The sequence below is a fragment of the Budorcas taxicolor genome, chromosome 8 (genome assembly GCF_023091745.1).
Source record: "Budorcas taxicolor isolate Tak-1 chromosome 8, Takin1.1, whole genome shotgun sequence".
NCBI classification, from domain to species: domain Eukaryota; kingdom Metazoa; phylum Chordata; class Mammalia; order Artiodactyla; family Bovidae; genus Budorcas; species Budorcas taxicolor.
In genome coordinates, this window is record NC_068917.1 from 68,486,142 (window position 1) to 68,509,404 (window position 23,263).

The 23,263-nt window shown below is 39.1% G+C and overlaps 1 non-coding gene and 1 pseudogene across 1 annotated transcript; both read right to left on the minus strand.

Annotated features, from left to right (window-relative positions):
* Nucleotides 1-1,564: 1,564 nt before the first annotated feature.
* On the minus strand, nt 1,565-5,036 carry LOC128052073 (nicotinamide/nicotinic acid mononucleotide adenylyltransferase 1-like; annotated as a pseudogene).
* A 15,708-nt stretch (nt 5,037-20,744) lies between these two features.
* TRNAC-ACA (transfer RNA cysteine (anticodon ACA)) lies at nt 20,745-20,816 on the minus strand. Its single transcript has one exon. It is a non-coding gene; the product is annotated as a tRNA-Cys (tRNA).
* Nucleotides 20,817-23,263: the final 2,447 nt, after the last annotated feature.

Here is a 23,263-nt window from a genome sequence, read left to right on the forward strand (position 1 = left end):
CTGAATCACTGTATTGCATACAATGTTGTGGGTTAATTACACTTCAAAAACCAGACAGAAAAACTCCTAAAAAAAGAGATCAGATTTGAGGTTACCGGAGATGGGGGAACGGGATGAAGAGAATCAAAGGGTAAAAACTTCCAGTTATAAGATAAAAAGTACAAGGGTTGTAATGTACCACAGGATCAATATAATTAACACTGCTATGTATTATATATGACAATTATTAAGAGAGTAATTCCTAGAGTTCACATCACAAGGAAACATATTTTTTTTCTTTTTACTTTGTATCTATATGAGAAAATGATGCTTGCTAAACTTACTGCAGTAATCATTTCATGATATATTTAAATTAAATAATTATACTGTAGGCTTCAGTCAGTCAGTCAGTCAGTTCAGTTGCTCAGTCATGTCTGACTCTTTGCGACCCCATGAATTGCAGCATGCCAGGCCTCCCTGTCCATCACCAACTCCTGGAGTTTACCCACACTCATGTCCATCGAGTTGGTGATGCCATCCAGCCATCTCATTCTCTGTCGTCCCCTTCTCCTCCTGCCCCCAATCCCTCCCAGCATCAGTCTTTTCCAATGAGTCAACTCTTCACATGAGGTGGCCAAAGTATTGGAGTTTCAGCTTTAGCATCAGTCCTTACAAAGAACAACCAGGACTGATCTCCTTTAGGATGGGCTGGTTGGATTTCCTTGCAGTCCAAGGGACTCGCAAGAGTCTTCTCCAACACCACAGTTCAAAAGCATCAATTCTTTGGTGCTCAGCTTTCTTGACAGTACAGCTTTCACACCCATACATGACCACTGGAAAAAACATAGCCTTTAAACAGACCTTTGTTGACAAAGTAATGTCTCTGCTTTTGAATATGCTATCTAGGTTGGTCATAACTTTCCTTCCAAGGAGTAAGCGTCTTTTAATTTCATGGCTGCAGTCACCATCTGCAGTGATTTTGGAGCCCCCCCAAATAAAGTCTGACCCTGTTTTGACTGTTTCCCCATTTATTTCCCACGAAGTGATGGGACCAGATGCCATGATCTTCGTTTTCTGAATGTTGAGCTTTAAGCCAACTTTTTCACTCTCCTCTTTCACTTTCATCAAGAGGCTTATTTAGCTCCTCTTCACTTTCTGCCATAAGGGTGGTGTCATCTGCATATCTGAGGTTATTGATATTTCTCCCGGCAATCTTGATTCCAGCCTGTGCTTCTTCCAGTCCAGCGTTTCTCATGATGTACTCTGCATATAAGTTAAGTAAGCAGGGTGACAATATACAGAGCTTAGGCAGTGCTGTATGTCAATTATACCCCAACACAGCTGGAAAGACAAAAATAGAGATAAAAGGATTTGTACATCCTGAAAAAGAGAGACCATATTGAAAACATTCACCTTAGCAACTTCTGATAGACAGACAAAACTGATTTTAATTTACTACTGATTTTTATCAAACTTTTAAGTTTTAGTTTAAGTGACAGGATCACAATTCTTTCCTCCAGTTACTAACACTTTGACTGTCTCAAATTCCCCAAAGGAAATCCAAAATATCATGCTGTAGAATTTTTTATGACTTAGAATCTGCACTATTTTTCTGCAAAGGAGCCAGTATCATCCCAAAATGCCTCTCTTCACTCTAGGAGTCATAAAAATTATGCTTTTCAGTATACTCTTGGACAAGATCTAGTACCAAATAGTGAATGCTCTAACTCCTTCTGAGGGCTTGCTGGGCCTTTGTGAATAAGATGTCATTGGTGATCCATTCATTCACCAGAAAAATGTTGTTCTGATGTTTTCACAGAACATCTGGTTCACAGATGAATTTCTGAACAACAGTTCCAGCCTGAGTAATACCTATGAGCTCATACTTTCTTACAATTTGAGTGAAATCCTCATTCTTCCACAGGTTGGGATCACCAAAGGACCCCAATAAATCTGCCCCACACAGCAAGATTACCTTTGGCACACCTTTTGCTTCTGACCCCAAGGATTTCTTTGGACTAAAATTTTGACTTTGTTCAGCCAACTTCCTCCTACATTCCGATCTTTCTGGCATAGGTGAGTCCTTCTGGTGATCACAGCTACTAGCCTCCAAGTTCTCTTGATGGTGTCTGAGCACCTTAGCAGTCTCTAGCCACTCCTTCTGAAGTTTTCCCATGCACCCACTTCCACCTACTTTGAATTCTTGGTGGCAAGATATCCAATGATAACTTGGCAATGGGCAAAGAAGAGTTTGATGCTTCTTATATACCTTGCTGACAGGATAAATTGTGCCTTGTCTAACTGTATATTTTCCTATTGTGTTCATGTAGTTCTTGACCAGTTCAAACAACTTGAGGTGCATGTTGATGACTGAAATAAAAAAACCACAAGCAAGAACCACAGTTGTCTTCTCAGAATTTTCTAGGCTAACAATCTTAAGTTGTTGGTCTAAGTGCAAAACCCTGATACGTCCTTTGTCATTCCTACAAAGGAAATTCTGTCATTCTGAAGCGTTTTTCAAGGTTGGGTATTGGAGTCATTCCAACTTGTGTGTCAACAGTCTTCTTCAAGCTGAGCTAGAACAGAGGATCCACATGCATATTGTAACTCACGTCCTCAAGGTTGACTGACGAGAATCCTTGTATCTCATTGCTTTAATTTACATATCTTAGTTTATCAAATGGAATTTTAAAGTAGTTTTCTTGTTATTGCCCATTCATATCCTTTGTTAATTTTTAAAAATAGGAACTCCTTAACTTTGTTGCTTTTGTGTTGTTATTTGTTGTCATCTTGTTGTTGTCATCATCTTGGTAGTTCATTTGTAAGAATTTTTGGGTATTTTCAGTTCAGTTCAGGTCAGCTGCTCAGTCGTGTCCGACTCTTTTTGACCCCATGAATCGCAGCACGCCAGGCCTCCCTGTCCATCACCAACTTCCAGAGTTCACTCAGACTTACATCCATCGAGTCAGTGATGACATCCAGCCATCTCATCCTCGGTTGTCCCCTTCTTCTCCTGCCTATTTTAGACTTTGATTTATTGTCTTTTACATATGTCTCAAAAACTTACAGTATGCTTCATATATGCTGTTCCCTGTCTGTTAAAGTGTTTTAAAACACTCTATGGGTATCAACTGTTGATTGAAAATGTTAATTGTCTTTAATGTTTTTGGTGTATTTATATGGTTTTCCCTATCCTTAGGTTAGCTTTTTTTTTTTTCTTACTTTTGCTCTTTAATCTATTTAGAGTTCAATTCTGTCTCCAATAACTAGGTAAATAAAGAGAGGGAAAGGGAAAAAGCTTCCTTACAGAAGAATTCCAAGTAATAAATGTGGGCACAATGAGGAAAACCGGAAGTTACCACTAGAACATCACAGTTACATTGTTGCAGGCAATATCCATGGATGAATGCCAAATATTTATTAATTACTATGGTGATTGTGACATATGTCTGCAAGTTCTTTGTTATTTCTCTCTCCAGGAGGTGAAGGTAAATTCCCCTCTGTTAAGTGTGGGCTGGACTGTGACTGTCTTCTAATAAATAGAGAACAGAAAGGAAAAAATAATAACTTCAGAGCAGAAAATATGGGCAGACACCAATTAACCTAGTGACCAAATTAAGGTTGCCAGTAACAAATCATTTTGACATCATACATCTTCTGATAAAATGTGATGAGACAGGCAAATCACCCTAACTGTATTTTTATAAAAATAAATTCTCCCTCCAATTTTTCCAAACTCCATCTAATCAAGGGACAACAACAGACAAACCCAAACTGAAGGACATTTTACCAGACCAGTATTCTTCAAAAGCATCAAGAGAAATAAGACAGATTGATAAACTGTCTGATTAAAAAATATTTAGAAATGTGATGACTAAATGCAGTATGTGGTTTTGAGAAATCAGTGGAAAAATGGGTTACATTCAAATAAAATTTAGTGGATAGTAATGTATCAATGTTAATTTCTTAGTATTGATAAATGTGCAATGGTTATGTAAGGTAACACTGGGGGAATCTGAATGAAGGATAGATATAAAGAAACTCTTTGTACTCCTGGAAACTCTTCTGCAAATCTAAGTGAAATTTGTCTAAATAAAAATGTAAGTGAAATTTGTCTAAATAGAAATGTATTTCCAGACGAATGGATAAGAAAGCTGTGGTACTTATACACAACGGAATATTACTCAGCCATTAAAAAGAATACATTTGAATCAGTCCTAATGAGGTGGATGAAACTGGAGCAGATTATACAGAGTGAAGTAAGCCAGAAAGAAAAACACCAATACAGTATATTAACGCATATATATGGAATTTAGAAAGATGGTAATGATAACCCTGTATGCGAGACAGCAAAAGAGACACAGATGTATAGAACAGACATTTGGACTCTGAGGGAGAGGGCGAGGGTGGGATGATTTGGGAGAATGGCATTGAAACATGTATACTATCATGTAAGAAACGAATTGCCAGTCTAGGTTTGATACAGGATACAGGATGCTTGGGGCTGGTGCACTGGGATGACCCAGAGAGATGATATGGGGAGGGAGGTGGGAAAGGGGTTCAGGATTGGGAACTCATGTACACCCGTGGCAGATTCATGTCAATGTATGGCAAAACCAATACAGTATTGTAAAGTAAAATTAAAAAAATGCATTTCCAATTAAAAAAAATTTTTTGTGAAGCTTAACACCTTGCAAGTAGTATAAACAATCTCAGGGAATTTTTCATAGCAATATGATGTGCATTTTGGAGACTGACAAACTTGACTTAAAAATTGTCTTTCAGTAAAAACAATAGGGCAAAAAGACATACTTTACTTAAAACCAATAGTTTAAAAAAAGCAAACAGGAGATTGTACAATACCATGCATAGGAAAGGATCTTGGGTTCATAGTATCCTGGACACTTGGGATCCTGGGCACTCCCACAGGTAGAAAGGTTCTTTCCATGAGCTTGAAACAACTTCATTTCAAAGTTGTTGTGAGCATATCTCACAGCTTTGTGCTGTCCCTGAGTGCTGGGGGTGCGAGTCAGAGTGACTCTAGTCATTGTCCACATCTCGTCTTGAATCCTTGATTCTAAGAAAATGGTCATAAAGACTGGATAGACAGCAAAGTGACACATTAGTTTTCAGAATTTTGAGTGTTACTGATTCCTGCATCTGTGGTGTTGCCTGTTTCCCTTTCTGGCAGCGGGGGTACTCAGCAGAGAAAACCACTTGAGGACAAAGTGTTGCAGCTCACCTGGTTCTAAAGACCTTGTAATTCTCTGAGAGGGGTGGGAAGACTAGGCAGGTGCTGCTCTGATGAAGTCAGAGGAGTAAGCAGGGAGGAAGACCTGCTCTCCGCCACTGTGTCCAGGTCTTACCCATTCCTCCCAATCTCGTCACAAACGTTTTTGTGACTTTCCAGAGGGAAAGACCAGATGAACCTTATCCCTCAGAGAAAGAGGAGGAAAATGGAACGTGTGCCACCTCCACCACACCAAAGATTGTGTGCCCCAGGTATGCACTTTCTGTCTAGCTCCTATTGGGTTCTCTCTTTCTGTAGGCAGTAAACACTGCAAATGTTTTTGGAGTAAAAATCATTGTCATTTCTGAAAGTAACTGCCCCTGAAGGCTTCTTTTTCCTCTTTTCTCAGTCTCTAAAATATAGGATCATTCTTCAGATGCCTTTCAGTTATTGCAGACTTCAAGTACTCCCATGTTAATCTATTTCCTTATAAATCCTTCTTATAAAAATCAATTTCTTCTTTTGCCCTCCTACTGTCTGCTCATATTCTTTAATTCGAACACTTATAATAATTTATTAATTCATCATACTACTTTTAGCTTCTTTAGTTTATCCTAGGAATAGCTGAAAAATTTTTTTGTATAAGCTATGGCTTGACAGGCACATTTTTCTGGTCAAATCTGTGCAACACTCTCTATTACCTACAAGCACCCTTCTAAAAGTCTGGGTCTAGACGTCCAGCCTTGCTGCCCATTGTCTACAGTATTTTTCAACATTATGTCCATTGTTTCTCAGCCTGGTTTCCATGGTTACCTGCAGGACTCACAGTACGTAGTGAGGAGGCATAATTACCAAACTGTATTTGTTGTTCAGTCACTAAGTCATGTCTGACTATTTGCAACCACATGGACTGGAGCACAGGCTTCCCTGCCCTTCACTGTCCCCCAAAGTTTGCTCAAACTCATGTCCATTGAGTCAGTGATGCCATCCAACCATCTCATACTGTTACCCCTTCTTCTCTTGCCCTCAGTCTTTCCCAGCATCAGGGTCTTTTCCAAAGGGTCAGCTCTTCACATCAGGTGGCCAAAATACTGGAGCTTCAGCTTCAGCATCAGTCCTTTCAATGAATATTCAGGGTTGATTTCCTTTAGGATTGACTGGTATGATCTCCTTGCTGTCCAAGGGACTCTCAAGAGTCTTCTCCAGCACCACAGTTTAAAAACATCAATTCTTCAACATTCTTCAAGGCCCAACTCTCACATCCATACATGACTACAGGGGAAAACCATAGCTTTGACTAGATGGACCTTTATAAGTAAAGTGATGTCTCTGCTTTTTGATACGTTGTCTATGTTTGTCATAGATTTTTCCAAGGAACTAGCATCTTTTGATTTCATGACTGGAGTCACCATCCACAGTGATTTTGGAGCCCCCCCCCCCCCAAATTCTGTCACTGTTTCCATTTTTTTACTGTCTGTTTGCCATGAAGTAAGGGGACTGGATGCTATGATCTTAGTTTTTTGAATGTCGGTTTTAGGCCAGCTTTTTCATTCTCCTCTTTCACCTTCATCAAGAGGTTCTTTAGTTCCTCTTCACTTTCTGCCATTAGAGTGGTATCATCTGCAAATCTGAGATTGCTGATATTTCTCCAAGCTCTCTTGATTCTAGCAGCTTGTGATTCATCCAGTCTGACATTTTGCATGATATTCTCTGCATATAAGATAAATAAACAAGGTGAAAATATACAACCTTGAAGTATTCCTTTCCCAATTTGGAACCAGTCTGTTGTTCCAAGTCTGGTTCTAACTGTTGCTTCTTGACCCACATATAGGTTTCTGCGGAGACAGGTAAGGTGGTCTGGTAGTGCCATCTCTTTAAGAATTTTCCACAATTGTGATCCACACAGTCAAAAACTTTAACATAATCAATGAAGCAGAAGTAGGTGTTTTTCTGGAATTACCTTGCTTTCTCTGTGATCCAATGAATGTTGGCAATTTGCCCCTGGTTCCTCTGCCTTTTCTAAACTCACCTTGTATTTTTGGAAGTTCTCAGTTCATGTACTGCTAACACCTATCTTGAAGGATTTTGAGCATAACCTTACAAGCACGTGAAATGAGTGCAATTGGTAATTGGAACATTCTTTGACATTGCCCTTCTTTAGGATTAGAATGAAAACTGACCTTATCCAGTCCTGTGGCCACTACTGAGTTTTCCAAATTGCTGACAAATTGAGTGCAGCACTTTAACTGCATAAATCTTTCAGGATTTGAAATAGTTCAACTGGAATTCCATCACCTCCCAGCAATCTTAGTATTAAAATGCATTAAACTTTATCCATTTATTTTATATCTATGTTGTCACATGAATCAATGGTTTGTTCCTTTTGTTAAAGAATAGTATTCCACTGTTTGGAGGTACCATACTTTGTTAATCCACTCACCTGTTAAAGTACTTCTGGATTGTTTCCACTTTTGGGTGATTGTGAAAGAAGCTAGTTTTATAAACTTTTGAACTGGTAACTTTTATTCATTCACAAAATGGAACTAATGAAGGTTGGTTATCCCTACACATTCACCTTCCCTACTGGCCCTCCTGGCCACGAGCTGTATCTGAAGGAAGAAAGATAAAGGGAAATACGATTTTACCCTACCTGCTTCCTTGCCCCCAAGAGGAAAAGCAAATGGGCCTGGAACAACAACAACAAAAACAAAAAACCTTAGGGGATAGCATCAAAATCATTACTGCTCATATAATCAAAGCTATGGTGAAATGTGAAGGTTGAATTCTCCTTCATAAAGTGAGAAAAAATCAGTCAGAAAATAGAGACATATTGTGAATTAAGACTTAGAGTTTATTGCTGCTCCTAAGCTGCTTCAGTCGTGTCCGACTTTGTGCGACCCCATAGATGGCAGCCCACCAGGCTCCCCCGTCCCTGGGATTCTCCAGGCAAGAACACTGGAGTGGGTTACCACTTTCTTCTCCAATGCATGAAAGTGAAAAGTGAAAGTGAAGTCGCTGAGTTGTGTCTGACCCTCAGTGACCCCATGGACTGCAGCCTTCCAGGCTCCTCCATCCATGGATTTTCCAGGCAAGAGTACTGCAGTGGGGTGCCATTGCCTTCTCCGAGAGTTATTGACTGAGGTATATTAGGGGAATGCCTCGGTCATACTTTGCGGTATTTCTATGGTTTGGAAAAATTCTCATTAAAAATGTCCCTCAAGTCCTCAAATTCTCACAAACTGTCCCAGAAGTTAGTTCTGGTTATATTTCCTTAAGTGTGGATACAGGGTAATGAGAAATACAACATTAAAGTTAAGAAATAGCATAGGTAAAAATAATAATGTAAGACAACAGAGGGTAATTACATATAGGTCTCGAACTAGAAAGTAATCCAAGTTCTTAATTCATTTATTCTGATGCAATTTAATAAAGGACTGAGAACTCTTCAAAAAGTTATAGAGAAATGAGATACTGCAAATTAAATTTACATTTGAAATGTTAGCACATTTATCTAATATATATCCGCAGGATATTCTTCACTGAATAAATCTTAAGGGTGGATTTTTGATTTTATAAATTAAAACACTGATTCCCACTTAACCTGGATAGTTGGCCTTAAAAGTTGAGATCTGTGACTCAAATGAAATTGTCTCCAAGTCTCCTCCTCCTCCTCCTCACCTTCTAGTGTCCAGGATATACTCCCCAGTGCCACCTCTGATCTTTGTTTTCTCTCATATGTTGACCTTGCCTTCTGTCTCTCACATTCATTCACAACACATCAGTTATTATTACAGTTAGCAGTTAGATGTATGGTTCTTGGCCCGTAATTCTATCATGTCTTTATTCATTTTGAAAACCTCCACTGACTCCCTTTTACTGGGCAATGAACCTGGATGTGCTTGACATGCAAGGCCCTCTACAGTCCAATCCCAGATATTTCCTAAATGCACATTGTACCCCACACTCCAAGCAAATCAGTCATCAAACTGGACCAGCAGTCATCAAAAGTCACTGCAGGAAGCACTCTTCTCTGCCACTGTTTCTATGACTGGTTATAATGTCTGCTTAGAATGGCTCTTTCCTACCTGTACATATTCAAATCCTCTACATATTTAAAAATTCAGTTTGCCATAAAGGCTATTGCTATGGACTGTAGGAAATGAAACTTTACGATATGAGCTAAAGCAGTAGTTCTTATACATGTACCACCTTGTGAATCCCATCTCCAGATTCAAATCATGCACATCTGTGTCTTTTAAAATGTCTTTCTTAAACGAGCCTAAGAACCCCAAATCCAGCCCTGTGCAGGCTCTGTCAGTGTTTGGGAGGCACTGGGGTTAAAAATAAGAGGATGTGATTGATGGCACAGGTGTTCACATCAAAACTTTGGGGACTGAGTACTTTCATGAGTATCAAGGGAACATATTAAGCTGGCTTATTTACTTTGTATTGAAGCTCCAATACTTTGGCAACCTGATGAGAAGATCTGGCTTGTTGGAAAAGATCCTGATGCTGGGAAAGATTGAGGGTGAGAAGAGAAGGGGGCAACACAGGATGAGATGGTTGGATGGCATCACTGACTCAATGGACATGAGTTTGAGTAAACTCCAGGAGATGGTGAAGGACAGGGAAGCCTGGCAGGCTGCAGTCCATGGTGTCACAAAAAGTTGGACATGACTTGGCTACTGAACAACAGCAAATACATTTCATATCAAACTAGGAATATAAAAGAGCTGTTAAAGGTAACAAGAAAGCCCTGCAGCTTAAACTCTACTTAATAATAAAAGACTGAAAGGTAAGGAAACAGGCAAGGATATCTGCCCTCCTGATTCTTATTCCATATTGTACTGGAAGTTTAGCAATTTCAATAAGTCAAGGAAAAAATTTTTGAAAAAGGAGGAAATAAAATATTCTGTTTGTAGACAACATGATTGTTTATGTAGAACATTATTATTGTTTAGTTGCTGAGTCGTGTCTGATTCTTTTGTGACCCCATGGACTGTAGACCACAACAATCCTCTGTTAATGAGATTTTCCAGGCAGGAAAACTGGAGTGGGTTGCCGTTTTCTTCTCCAGGGGATCTTCCCAACCTTAGGATTGAACCCACATCTCCTGCATTGGTAGGTGAATTCCTCACCACTGAGCCACCAGGGAACCCAGAAAGTTCTTAGGACTCTACAAAAAAGTTCCTAGAATGCAAAAATGAGTGAGCAATATTGCAAGTTAAAAGTCAACTTGAAGAAATGAACTATACTTCTACATTTGAAAGAGTATTATTTAAAGTATTCAGTTCAGTTCAGTTCAGTTACTCAGCCGTGTCCGACTCTTTGCGACCCCATGAACTGCAGCATGCCAGGCCTCCCTGTGCATCGCCAACTCCTGGAATTCACGCAGACTCACATCCATCGAGTCGGTGATGCCATCCAGCCATCTCATCCTCTGTCATCCCCTTTTCCTCCTACCCCCAATTCCTCCCAGCATCAGAGTCTTTTCCAATGAGTCAACTCTTTGCATGAGGCGGCTGAAGTACTGAGTTTCAGCTTTAGCATCATTCCTTCCAAAGAAATCCCAGGGCTGATCTCCTTCAGAATGGACTGGTTGGATATCCTTGCAGTCCAAGGGACTCTCAAGAGTCTTCTCCAACACCACACTTCAAAAGCATAATTATTACAACTAGCTAAAATGATCACATCTTAATTTATTTTAATGTAAATATTTTTATGTTACTGTACTGAGCCAAATTCTAAAGAAAAAATAAATTATTTCCTTGTGGAAATCCTGAAAAAAAAAAAAAAAGCATCAATTCTTCAGCACTCAGCTTTCTTCACAGTCCAACTCTCACATCCATACATGACTACTGGAAAAACCATAGCCTTGACTAGATGGACATTTGTTAGCAAAGTAATGTCTGTGCTTTTGAATATGCTATCTCAGTTGGTCATAACTTTTCTTCCAAGGAGTAAGCGTCTTTTAATTTCATGGCTGCAATCACCCTCTCCAGTCATTTTGGATCCAAAAAATAAAGTCTGACACTGTTTCCCCATCTATTTGCCATGAAGTGATGGGACCAGATACCATGATCTTCGTTTTCTGAATGCTGAGCTTTAAGCCAACTTTTTCACTCTCCACTTTCACTTTGATCAAGAGGCTTTTTAGTTCCTCTTCACTTTCTGCCATAAGGGTGGTGTCATCTGCATATCTGAGGTTATTGATATTTCTCCCAGCAATCTTGATTCCAGCCCGTGCTTCTTCCAGCCCAGCGTTTCTCATGATGTACTCTGCATAGAAGTTAAATAAGCAGGATGACAATATACAGCCTTGACATACTCCTTTTCGTATTTGGAACCAGTCTGTTGTTCCATGTCCAGTTCTAACTGTTGCTTCCTAACCTAAGTTTCTCAAGAGGCAGGTCAGGTGGTCTGGTATTCCCATCTCTTTCAGACTTTTCTACTTATATATATAATACTTTAATATAATATAATACTATATTATATGTATAATAAAATAATTTAAAGCATTATATTATATATATAAGTGATTATATATATATATAAATATAAATATAATTTTTAACCAGGGGTTCATAATGTCTGAAGGCATTTTTGGTTGTCACAATGGGGGTATGCATACTACTGACATCTAATAGGTAATGCCAAGGCTGAAACGAAGCATTTTGTAATGCTACAGGGTAACAATTCATAACATAGAATTATCCATCCCAAAATGTCAATTGTGTTGGGACTGACTAACTATGTTAAAAACCTAATGAAATATGCATAGGATCTATATGCTAAAAACTGTAAACAGAGATGAAAGCAATCAAAGAAGGTCTATAAATAGAGACACATACTATGTTCGTGTGTTGGAATATTCAATACAGTTAAGATGTCATTTATTCTCAAATTCATCAATAGATTTAATGCAATCCCATATAAAATAGTGACATAAATTTTTATAGATAAGGCAAGTTGATTCTAAAATCCATGTGAAAATTTAAAGCAGGGGTCACCACACTACAGCTCTTGAGTCAAATTGGGCCTGCAACCTGTTCGTATATGGCGCATAAATGAAGAATAGATTTTATATTTTACAATGTTAGGAAAAAATCCAAAAAAGTATATTTTATAAGTTAAATTATTTGATATTCATATTTCAGTGATCATAAACTTTTATTTGAACACAATCAATCACACTCATTTATTATGAATTGTCTATGGCTATGCCAGGCAGCTATGCCCTCATAGCTGCCCTGGGTTTTGGCCCCACCTTTTGAAACTGGAGAAGGAAATGGCAATCCACTCCAGCACTCTTGCCTGGAAAATCCCATGGATGGAGGAGCCTGATAGGCTACATTCCATGAGGTTGCAAAGAGTCGGACACGACTGAGCGACTTCACTTCACTTTGAAACTGAAGTCGAGTGGACCTGTTCCCCGACCCCATCCCTGCTCTCTGGTCCTTGGGTGGGTGTGGCAGCCCTGATGATCTCTAAAGCATCTTCACAGTCCTTCCTCTCTTGTCTTAAAGAGTAATGCATGTTCATAGCTGAATATGGTCGACCATGTAGAGTCTAAGAAGCCTGGCAGTTTTCCTTCATTTTGTCTTATTTTCCCAGCTTGCAGTACTTCCATTGGCACAATTCCATATCTGCTCTTGTTTTTGCTAAGATGGCTAAGTCCTTGGTTCTCACCCACTCTATTCTCATTATCAAAAAGTTGATTTGACACATTGTTAGTGTCCCTTCCCAAACACAAATTCTCGTAATATGAACAGATGGATAATTTCTGCTTCCTTTTTGCTTAACAGTTCCATCTGCAATTTATTTTTCTCCTCTCCATTTTACTATAAGCAGGAAGACCCAAATGACTCACTCAACACTTTGCTTAAAAATCTCTTCAGCTAAACATCCAAGTTCATTGCTTAAAAGTTCTACGTTCTACAAAATACCAGAGCCACAAACACAGTTCAACCAATTTATTTGCCATTTTACACAAGAATAAAAGTTGTTATCATTGTCCAATAACATGTTCGTCATGTCCATCTGAGACTTCATCAGACTGGCCTTTACTGTCCGTGTTTCCACCAATGTTCTATTCACAGTCATTTAGGCATTGGATGACATCACCAACTCAATGGTCATGAATTTGGCTGAACTCCAGGAGTTGGTGATGGACAGGGAAGCCTGGCATGCTGCAGTTCATGGGGTCACAAAGAGTCAGACACGACTGAGTGACTGAACTGCAGAAGATTAAAACTTTCTCTACAGCTCTCTTTTCTTTCTGAGCTTTTACTAGAATCATCTTTGGAAGTCTGTTCCCAGCAATCTAGACTTTGCTAGCATGCACTTCAAAAGTCTTCCAGTTTCTACCCATTCTCCAGTTCTAAAGACATTTCTACCTTTTTTAATGGTATTTTGTTACAGCAAGACCCTTACCTCTTGGTAAACAATTTCCGTCTTAGACAATTTAGGCTGCTATAGTGGAATACCATAGAGTGAGAAGCTTATAAGAAACATACATCTTTCATTGCTCTCTGTATTCTCAGTGCATGGGCATAATCTCTGTGCTCCAAGAGTGTGTCTTTGACCCAGATGCTCAGGTTAGGCAAGACTGGGATGGATGGTCTCCTGAGCCCCCTTAGTTTCTTCAGTGAACACACAGACCCATCTACAAAAAGTTAAATCACCAATCCCCACTTTCCAAATGCTGTCATATTCAGACATTGGCATTGTTGAGTATGAATATGCCAAATGTAGAAAGCTGTGCTAAAATGGTAAAGAAATGAACTGGAAGCATTTTGGAACTAAGCATACCAAAATAACTCATCTACTTTAAGAGGGTTAGAATGTCAAAGGACTTATATTTTCTCCTACACACATTTTTAAAATTTCAGAATTTTTATAACATACACTGATTTTGAAAATAAAAAAGTTAATAAAAAAATAATATATGTGGTTCATGTATAACTGAATCACCTTGCTGCACATCTGAAACATTGTAAGTCAACTATACTTCAATAAAGTTTATGTATTATGGAATTTAAAAAAATTAATAGTGGATTCCTATACAATATCAGACTCCGAGTGTTCAACATACTTTTTGTTTGAATATGTAATTTTCATTTTCATTTAGGTTGTGGCCCATGCTCTATTACAAGTTTTGATTTACCCTATCGGGTCAAAGAGAAAATAGAAATTCCATCTGTGGGCAGTCAAGAATCCTAGGAATGTCCCTTTTCTTTTGGAGCCTCTGCCATGTGCAGTGTCACACCCAGGTCATCATTCTCTTATTAACTAACATTTGTGCAGTGTTGCGCAGATCTTGACAGCACTTTTCTGTGACTTACTCATGCCCAAACTTCGTTCTGCACTCATTCTACAAAGGGCTGTCTAGTTGGCAAGCACATTCATATTATTAATTCATTCAACATCAGTGGTTATCTAATTTAGGCAATAAATAAATAGGAAAAGATAAAACCAGTTTCTTGGCTCAGGGCAAGGAATGAGAAACATATTCCATTAGAGTAAGCATAAATATAAATATGGATACATATTTGTTATATTTATGCTGCATACCAAATAAAAAATACTCTGCATCTGCAGTAGTTAATGACTCCTAATTTGTGGTATCACTGTTGGTTTTTCTCTACTGAGAGATAAGAAAAGACCTTCCTCACAGTGGTTTTAAGTTCATCTTTGTTCTGGAGTTCACACTCACTCTGCCGTGCCTCTCACCCTTGTGTGCAGAAGGTGTTGTTGGCACCTACATTTTCATGATGCTAAGGGTTTATTGCTACAACTCCCAGGGCTCTGTCTGAAACTTTCTCTGCCTATGAAAGAGCATGTCTAACTTATATGTATATAAGCTTCCATATATATATATGGAAGATCAGAAGTGCCAGGAAATTAATGTCCCTGGGTTGCCGTCTCATTTCTCAGTCAATGATACATCTGGTGGTGCAATAGCTACTTCATCCTTCAGCTGGGACAACTCTGAGGTGTGTTGTCCCTCAGGGTCCTCTGTGTGCCTGAGCCATTTCTCATAGTAGCCACTTGCTCATCTGTGCATCTTGAGTTGCCTTCCTTTCTTCGCTCTCACTTTGTTACGTTCCCTTCTCATGCTTCTTTGGAACTATCTCCTTAATATTCCATGCCCCTCATATGCTGATCTCGCACTGCTTGGGAGAACATAGGCCTCTCTGGTCCCATGCAGGTCTGGTTACTGTGGCTGCCCTATGTATTTGAGACTTTCACACCCATTTCAGAGATGGCTTTGTCTCTCTTTCTGTGGATCCTCAAAGTTTAGTCTTTAACGTTAGTCACCTGATGTGAAGAGCTGACTCATTGGAAAAGATGCTGAAGCTGGGAAAGATTGAAGGCAAAAGGATAAAGGGGCGGTAGAGGATGGAGATGATTAGATAGCATCACCGACTCAATGAACATGAATTTCAGCAAACTCCAGGAGATAGAGGAGGATAGAGGAGCCTGGTGTGCTACAGTCCATGGGGTCACAAAGAGTCAGACATGACTTAGTGACTGAACAACAACAAGAAGAGAACTTTATTTTATTTACATCTAAAACTCCATTTTACCCCTATATTTAAAATAGAGAACCAAGAGGGACTTACTGTATAGCATAAGGCACTCTGCTCAACATTATGTGGCAGCTCGGATGGGAGGGGAATTTGGGGGTGAATGGATACTTGTATAGGTGTGGCTGGGTCCCTTCGCTATTCACCTGAAATGATCACAACATTGTTAATCAGCCAGACTCTAATAAAAAAAAAAGGTTAATAAAAAATTGAAAATAAATAAACTCTGTTTTACTCAATAAAGTTTCAAAATACCTATTGGTGATCATAGCCCAGCAGCAGAATCCTTGGTAGCCAAACATTCAGTGTTTTCTTTCACTCCCTCACCTTCTCCTGAGTCCATAGTTCAGTGGTGGAACTTCTAGCACAAAGAGATGGCCAGATTAGGCCCACATGACCAAGCTCCCAGGATTGAACTGGAGGTGTGTTTTGATGTTTGCAGTATTTTGCTATCAATAGTTCCCCAAGTGAATGCTGTTCAATATCTAGAGATGGGAGTTGAATTTGGTAGAGGAACCCCAGATCTTCTGACTCCTTAATCCTACTTAGTGGACATGGTTTTAAAAGTTTTTCTTGAGTTAATGTTTGAATCATGACCCAAATATCTATCACTCACCTGCAGGAATAGGCTGAATAAGACTGCTGCTATTGATGGGACTTTGTTATCACCTAGCAACACACAAGTATCTGTGACCACAGGCATTATCGAGTCAGGAATAACTGAAAGTCAGGTGATGCTGGTATTATATGAAGAATATAAGGGTGTAAGGAAATTACTCTGTATTGGTTGCACCCTGGGGACACAACCTGCTTCACTACTTCAAATCTCATTCACATTTACTGTTGCTGAAACAAGACTCCAGTTCATTAGCGTCCTACTGCTTGCTAGATTTCTTCTAACCAAGGACTATTCAAGCATCTCACTGGCAGGACTCCCCGCTGCTGCAGTTTTAAATAATGAACACACAAATGGTTTTATCTTCCCATTTGCTAAAGATTTTAGAGTCTTTCCCATGGTAAGTATAAAGACTTCTAATTTTTTCATACTTTATAGCATAAAAATGCATCACTATGGAGTATACAGCAAGAGATTGGTATTATTGACCAAAATTTATGTTATTTATGCTATTTGCTTTTAACTGAACAGTCTTTTCCTAATCAATGTCTATGATACATGAAGGGGATAAACTATTTTTGGCCCATATCAATTTTTTGTTAGCACTTTAGTAAAAATATTTGGAGTTTTGGACATCTCATATTTTGCTGTTCATATCCTCTTTGGGTAATCTGTTAATATCCCCCTTGATATCTAATTTTCCAGCACTTTAATCAATGTCTGTCATCTTCCAAATCTGTTTACAAATGATTAATCACTTTCTCGGCCAACTAGAATTCTAAATAGCCACCAGTCAGTGATCACTGAAGCTTTTAATAAAGGACTTGATCAATATTTGTTGTATCAGTGAATAAGTCAATTAATAACTCAGAGCACTACTTTTCTCTAAAGTGACCTCTGACACATCAAGGACATATTATTTTCTTTATTCTTCAGGGTGAATATTTCTTGCATTGTACTCTTCATTTAATCTGTGCATGCATGCATGCATGCTAAGTTGCTTCAGTCATGTCTGACGCTTTGCAGCCCCATGAACTGTAGCCCTTCAGGCTCCTCTTTCCATGCAATTCTCTACACAAGAATACTGGAGTGGGTAACCATTCCCTTCTCCAGGGATCTTCCTGACCTGGGGATCAAACCTGGATCTCCTGCATTGCAGTCAGATTCTTTACCATCTGAGCCACCAGGGAAGCTGTGCATATAATTTAACTATTAAATTTTCTAAGCCATTATATATAATGTACTGAACTAGCACTCCACTCTAAAATAGCTATGCAAACATAACAAGCCAATTAATGAGTTATTATTCACATTAAAACATCCCTCTATTTTGCTAAGCAAATGAAAGCAATCCTGCTTTGTTTATAGCTCATAGAAACAAATTAATAATTCATTTTTAAACCAGTTAGATGTCAGATTACAAAGATGAGAGAAAGATGGTGTAGAGGGACTTTTGCAATGATATGTCTGTGCCTAGGGTGAAAGTACCACAATTTAAGAAAAATGTGAGACGTCAAGAAAAAGAAACAAAACAGGAAGTGACTCATTACAGGGACAGAGGCATTTGAGAAAAATCAGATGATATTTGCTTAACTTGTGCTTTGGGAGAATTAATAGTTAAAAATTATTGGGAAAATGTAGATGATATTATTATTATTTAAATATTTTCCATTTTTATTGAGATAAAATTAACATACAGCACTGTATAACTTAAGGTGTATAGCATGTAGATTTCATTTACATACATGATGAAGTGACTATCACACTGAATTTAGTGAACATCCATTATTTCATATAGATAAAAAGTAAAGAAGTAGAAAAATTTTTCTTGTGCTGGAAATTCTTCAGATTTACTCTCTTAACAACTTTTATGTATAACATACAGCAGTCTCAATTATATCTATCAAGTTGTATATAATGTCCCTAGTATTTAAATATCTTATAACTGTTAGTTTGTACCTTTTGAACACCAGATTCAATCCTCCCCCACCAACTCTGGTAATCATAAATCTGATCTCTATTCTTATGAGTTGGTGTGTTTGTTTATTTGTTTGAAGTATAATTGACCTATGACACTACGTTAGTTCCTGTTAGACAATGTAGTTATTCAATATTCCTATATACATTTCAATAAGTCTAGCTACAATATGTCACACTAAAAAGATATTACATAGTTTTATTGACTTTATTGACTATACTTCCATACATGCACTTCATATTTGTGAATCATTTATTTTGCATCTGGAATTTTATACCTCATAATCTCTCTTATCTATTTCTCTCCTCTCTCATCCCTCTCTGGTCTGTAATCTCTTCTTTGTTCTCTGTATTTAAACTCTTGATTTTATTACTTTTTTGTTCTTTTTTTTTTTTTTTTTTGGTTCCACACATAATTGAAACCATACCTTATTTGTTTTTCTTTGCCTGACTTATTTCACTTAGCATAATACCTTCTGGGTCCATCCACGTTGTCACACATGGCAAGATTTCATTCTTTTTATGGATGAGTAATATTCCATTGTGTGTATGTACACCACATATTCTTTATCTGCTCATTTCCTGATGGGCACTTAGGTAGCTCCCATATCTTGGCTATTGTAAATAATGCTGTAATGAACATAATGGTGCACATATTTTTTCCAATCTGTGTTTTTGTTTTCTTGAAACAAATACCCAGTGGGCTTCCCCAGTGGCTCAGCAGTAAAGAATCCACCTGCAACGCAGGAGCACAGGAGATACAGGTTCAATCCCTGCATCAGGAAGATCACCTGGAGAAGAGCATGGCAACCCACTCCAATATTTTTGCCTGGAAAATCCCACGGACAGAGGAGCCTGGCGGGCTACAGTCCATGTGGTCGCAAAGAGTTAGACATGACTGAAGTGACTTAGCACACACAGACAAATACCGAGGAGAGGAATTGCTGGATTTTATGGTAGTTCTATTTTTATTTTTTTAAGGTATCACCATACTGTTCTCCATTGTGGCTGCACTAATTGACATTCTTACCAATAGTGCATGAGTGTTCCCTTTCTTCTACATCTTGGCTAACATTTGTTATTTATTGTTATTATAACAGCCATTCTGACAGGTGTGAGGTAATATCCCATTGTGGTTTTGATTTGCATTTCCCTGATGGCTGGTGGTGTTGAACATCTTTTTAATGTACCTATTGGCCATATGTATATCTTCTTTGGAAAAATATGCATTCAGATACTCTGCCCAATTTTTTAAATTGGGTTTTTCAGTTTTTTAATGTTCAATTTTATGAGTTCTTTGTAGGTTTTGGATATTATTTTAATTAGGAAACAGGGGTCAATGTTTTGTCTTTAAAGTGAAACCTCAAGGAATAACATGAGAACATTCTAGGATTCCAATATATACCAAAATGCACCATCAGTCTTGCTAACAATACCTAGAAAGGAAAGAATTACAAAGGTTGAATTTTTAATTACATTGGAGGGCTATAGAAAGCATGAGAACCAGGTGAAGCACAATTGTCAAGAAGGGATGACAATTCCAGGCAAGCTGAAAGTTTCCCTACCCTTAAGGGGTATTTGCTAGTTCTGGGCATTGGCTGAGAAACTGGACTTGGCCAAGGTCAAGGACAACCTCTGGGAAAAAGAGAAAGTGGCAAAGCTCTTGGTGGTTACACAGAGTCATACAACGGGAGTCCTTAAGGGTTTTAAGCACATTCTGGCTTTCCTCAGAAGACATTAGCTGAATTTTGCATGGAAAGTGAAAGAGCTATGCCAAAACTTCTGAGAAACATAGTAGGACTTCTGTAGTCTCAGGGTCTTTAGGAAACAAGGATCTATAGTAGTCAGGGCCTGGAAACAAGATAACCTGAGATGAGATCTCTGGGGGAGGAGTGAGTTGACCCTGAGGCTCTATCCTTGCTTCTAGCCTGAGGCTCTGTGCTACATTTGGCAGAAGACTTTGCTGGGACTAAAGTGACAGAGTTGGGGACTTGAGGGACCTGTAACATATAGTGGGTTCTTCACTCAAGACATTTATGAGATTTTGAAGCTGATGTCTGGCTGGCTCAAGAGTAAGCTGTAAAGAGAATATGGATCTTCTGCAACCACTAGATATACTGGACTCTCAGTTGAAAGGAACAGAGGTAAACTGAACAAAAGTAGAAAGCTCACTAAAACCGCTACCCAGTCCTGATGGAGTGCAACTCTGACACGTGTAAAGTGAAAATGAAGTCGCTCAGTCGTGTCCGACTCTTTGCAACCCCATGGACTGTAGCCTACAATGCTCTTCCATCCATGGGATTTTCCAGGCAAGAATACTGGAGTGGGTTCCCATTTCCTTCCCCAGAGGATCTTCCCAACCCAGGGATTGAACCTGGGTCTCCTGCATTGTAGGCAGATGCTTTACCATCTGAGCCACCAGGGAAGACACATGTAAAGGTGAGCATCATTAAAAAAAAAAGTGGAGAGTGAAAAAGTTGGCCTAATGCTCAACATTCAGAAAATGAAGATCATGGCATCCGGTCTCATCACTTCATGGAAAATAGATGGGGAAACAGTGGAAACAGTGTCAGACTTTATTTTGAGGGGCTCCAAAATCACTGCAGATGGTGATTGCAGCCATGAAATTAAAAGGCGCTTACTCCTTGGAAGAAAAGTTATGACCAACCTAGATAGCTTATTCAAAAGCAGAGACATTACTTTCCCAACTAAGGTCCGTCTAGTCAAGGCTATGGTTTTTCCTGCGGTCAGGTATGGATGTGAGAGTTGGACTGTGAAGAAGGCTGAGCACCGAAGAATTAATGCTTTTGAACTGTGGTTTTGGAGAAGACTCTTCAGAGTCCCTTGGACTGCAAGGAGATCCAACCAGTCCATTCTAAAGGAGATCAGCCCTGGGATTTCTTTGGAAGGAATGATGCTAAAGCTGAAACTCCAATACTTTGGCCACCTCATACAAAGAGTTGACTCATTGGAAAAGACTGATGCTGGGAGGGATTGAGGGCAGGAGGAGAAGGGGACGACAGAGGATGAGATGGCTGGATGGCATCACTGACTCGATGGACATGAGTTTGAGTGAACTCCAGGAGTTGGTGATGGATAGGGAGGTCTGGCATGCTGCAATTCATGGGGTCACAAAGAGTCAGACACGACTGAGCGACTGAACTGAAGTTTAAAATTTACCATGCTGTCCAAGATCAAAATAACTTCATCTTCCTCATTCCTCTTTTGCATTTTCTTTAGAAAATTTGAAATTGTAAGTGCTTTTTCTGTCTTTATGAGATGAATACACATTTTTTAACTTTATTTTTTAATTGGAGGAAAATTGCTTTACAATGTTGTGTTGGTTTCTGCCATGTAGCGTTAGTCACTCAGTCATGTCTGACTCTTTGCAACCCCATGGAGTGTAGCCCACCAGGCTTCTCTGTCCATGGAATTCTCCAGGCAAGAATACTGGAGTGGGTTGCCATTTCCTTCTACAGGGGATCAACCTGACTCAGGGATTGAACCCAGATATCCCCCATTTCAGGCAGCCCTAATTATATGCGTATCACCTCTTTGTAAAGCCTCCCTCCCCCTGGCTACCCACACTTCTAGGTCATCACAGAGCATTAGGCTGGGCTTCCTGGGTAGACACATCTTTTTGAAAGTTAAATGGGACTCTTGCTGGTCTTACATGCTAGGAATGCCTTTCTTGGAGATTTTGGAGCTCTCTGAAATACCAACAACAAGAAGAAAGTCCTCCTTGTTTGTATTTCAAAGAGATGTCCTCCTGTCTCTGGGACCTCAGGCACTTAGCTTCAAGTTGTGACTTCCTGCTTATTGAAAAGATGACAGAAGTTCATTTTTCTTTTTGATGCATAAAGATGATTTACATGTATGCAATGGGTTGTGTCTACCTGCTTATATAAAAGGCCTCTTTTACATATACCTCAGTGGAGCTGTTTTCTGGGTTGGCAGATTTTAAGTATTTTTCCAGCACCCGACATAGGGAATCAACCTTCATGCTTTGTGTATAGCAAAGGAAAACACCTTCAATAGTGGAAGAGGTCATTGGGTCCTTTAATGCTGGGCCAGGCACACTCTCAAATTCCAGACATGTAAAGAAGCAAGATGATGTAACTGGTAATCATGAGGAAAAAGCAACAATAGAAACAGAATCACAGATAGTCCAGCTCTTACCTGTGGTTGACAAGGACTTTAAAATAACTAATTGAATTATGGATTTCTCTAGATATATGCCCAGGAGGAGGATTGCAGGATCATATTCAAAAAGATACATGTACTCCAGTGTTCACTGCAGCACTGCATACAATAGCCAAGACCTGGAAGCAACCTAAATGTCCATAGGCAGATGAATGGATAACAAAGATGTAGTACATATATACAATAGAATATTACTCAGACATATAAAAGAACAAAGGTGGGTCATTCATAGAGATATGGGTGGGCCTAGAGTCTGTCATTCAAAGTGAAATATGTCAGAAATAGAAAGACAAATCTTGCATATTAATGCATATATGTGGAACCTAGAAAAATTGAACAGATGGACATTTTTGCAGGGTGGGCATAGAGAAGCAGAGGTGGAGAAGGGACACGTGGACGTGGAGGGGTGTGAAGGTGGGACGAACTGAGAGGATACATGGTGCCATGTGTAAGATAGATAGCTAACGGGAAGATGCTGCGTAGCACACGGAGCTCAGCTTGGTGCTCTGATGATCTAGATGGGTGATTGGTGGGGATGGTGGGAGGCACATCTGTTTTGCCAAAAGTTTGCACTTTCATCTCAGATTCAAAGGATTTGTTAACAAACTAAGCCATTTGTTATATACAGATAAACAATACAAATATTTATCAGAGAACTATCTGGTCTAC